The 2,500-nt window shown below is 47.1% G+C and overlaps 1 protein-coding gene across 1 annotated transcript in view; it reads left to right on the top strand.

Moving 5' to 3' along the window:
- LOC143301033 (signal peptide, CUB and EGF-like domain-containing protein 3) overlaps positions 1-2,500 on the top strand; it is a 96,755-nt gene that overhangs the window by 34,850 nt on the left and 59,405 nt on the right. The window lies entirely within an intron of this gene.

Genomic DNA, 2,500 nt, shown 5'->3' on the forward strand with positions numbered 1-2,500 from the left:
CCCTTTCTTTTTCTTTCTTTATTCATTCATCTCAGTGTTCGTCTGAACATGGTATCAGATGTCTTTGGCTATGAAAAGAAGACTCTTTTCTGTCTCTCTCTCTGTCTATCTCTGTTTGTGTCTGTGTATGCGTCTGTGTCTGTTTCTCTCTGTCTCTCTGTCTCTGTCTCTCTCTCTCTCTGTTCCCTTCTTTGTTTCCCTGTCAGTCTCTCTCCGTGTCCTGTCGATCTGACTTTGTCTATGTCTGTCATTCTCTCTCTCTCTCTCTCTCTCTCTCTCTCTCTCTCTCTCTCTCTCTCTCTCTCTCTCTCTCTTTCTCGGTCTCTCTGTCTGTCTCTGGTCCTTTGTCTGTCCGTCTGTCTATCTCTGTGTCTATCTGTCTGTCGCTCACTCACTCTCTCACTCTCACTTTTCCTCGGTCTGTCTTTGTGTGTGTGTGTGTGTGTGTGTGTGTGTGTGTGTGTGTGTGTGTGTGAGAGAGAGAGAGAGAGAGAGAGAGACAGACAGACAGACAGACAGACAGGGACAGAAAAAGATAAGACAGATAGACAAACCAAATGGATGACAATCAGCGTCTCAATAACCCTTATCCCAAGCAAACTAAACAATCTAAAAAAAGAAAAAAAAGAAAACAAGAAAACACAACAACAACAACAACAACAACAAGCAAACATACAAAACGCAACAAACAAAAACAACAACTGATACAGTCCAAAACTACGAGAAGTATTTGCCACCATAAAGAAACGTAACAAGATGTACATGTTTTGTTTGCTGTGCTTTTGTTTTGTTTAAACAGTATTTTATTTGGAACACGTCACAATACAACTCAGATATCAATGAACAGGACAACAAGAAAATCTTATATAGAGTCCTGTCCTGATACATGTACATACTGAATATGTGACGGATGTCATCATAACTAGAAGTTAAGACGTGATCATAGATGAGTTTTGAACAAAACTAAGCTGAGATGTAAATAAAGTGAAGAAAATGAATAATAAACGTGTGGTGGAGGAAGAAGTCAATAGAGAGAGAGAGAGAAAGAGAAGTATCAACGCTGGGGCACAAGCACAGCAAGACTGAACTTGGCCGACAAACAAAGCGGCGAAGAGTTTTGTTTGTGTGTTTGGATGGGGTTTTTTTTTCTTCATCTTCAGAACACAACAGAACATACAGTGTTCACAAAAATTTAAGGACCACATAGAATCTTGCACAGTGTTCTTCTTGAAGGGAAGGTGGAATGATTCTGAATTTTCGGCGAAAAGGTGTGTACATGCAGCCAATGTCACGAGCAGTAATTATATCCGGAGTTGACGGACGCAATAGCCGAGTGGTTTTAACTCACTCAGTACGGCCAGTCCTCTCTTCTCCTCTACACAGACCCCTCGGATGTCCAGTGGGTGTCTGAATGACCCAACCTATAGCTTCCGTCGTCAGAATTGTGGTATTCTTTTTCAACATTCACCTCTTCAGTGTAAGAGCCTTCCGCTTGCAATATTTTGATGATGGTAATTGGGGTGAAACGCCGATAACGTCGTCTCTTTCGCCGTTCGTATGGAGAGAGTTAAAGCGCCGGACTTTCAATCTGAGAGTCCCGGGTTCGTATCTCGATAACTGCGCCTGGTTGGTAAAGGGTGGAGATTTTTCCGATCTCCCAGGTCAGCATTATGTGCAGACCTGCTAGTGCCTGAACCCCCTTCGTGTGTATATATAATATTATACGCAAGCAGAGGATCAAAATAATACGCACGCTCAAACAGGGTAGCAGGTCTGTCTGCATGCATGAAATAATGGTCCATAACTTTTAGTGAAGTCGGTAAGAAGATAAGGTGAGGACCTAGGACAGTGAGAGTGTCGCCGACTAATGTCGACCCCCCCCCCCCCCACCCCCCACCCGATCCCCCCTCCACACACACATATATACACACATTCTCACCCCCTCCAAACCCCTCCCCCCTTCACCATCCCCCCTCCCCCCCGACGCCCCCCCCCCCCCCCTCCCCCCCTTGACTGAGTCTGAGTCATCTTCGATCCAGACTGACCTCTGGTCACGCACACGCACGCGGTCACCGTATGGGGAGGGGATGGGGATGGGAGTGGGTGTGTGCGGAGTGGGAGGGAGGAGGAAGGAAGGAGAGGATGGAATCTCCCAGCTAGTACTACTGGGTGACGTTTGGGTTTTCTCAGGCGAAAAACCCAGACGGTGGTTTTTTCTTCGCCACTTGTCAGTCAGTCAAGCATTGCGGCAAAGGGTTCATTAGTCCAGTCTGCGGCACTTGATTGTCGCTGGAGGAGGGGGGGGAGGGAGGGAGGGCGGAGGAGGAGGAGGAGGGGTAGAATTATTGAGTGGAGGGTGGAGGGGAGGGTAATTTTTGTTTGTTTTGTTTGTTTTTTCTTTGGGGGGTGGGTGGGGGTGGGAGGGTGGGTGGGGGGGGGGGGGGGGAAGGTTCGCGGTGGTGTAGGGTTGGGTAGGTTGAATGGTTGTGCAGGAGGAGGA

This window comes from Babylonia areolata, chromosome 27 (assembly GCF_041734735.1).
Source record: "Babylonia areolata isolate BAREFJ2019XMU chromosome 27, ASM4173473v1, whole genome shotgun sequence".
Taxonomy (NCBI): Eukaryota; Metazoa; Mollusca; class Gastropoda; order Neogastropoda; family Buccinidae; genus Babylonia; species Babylonia areolata.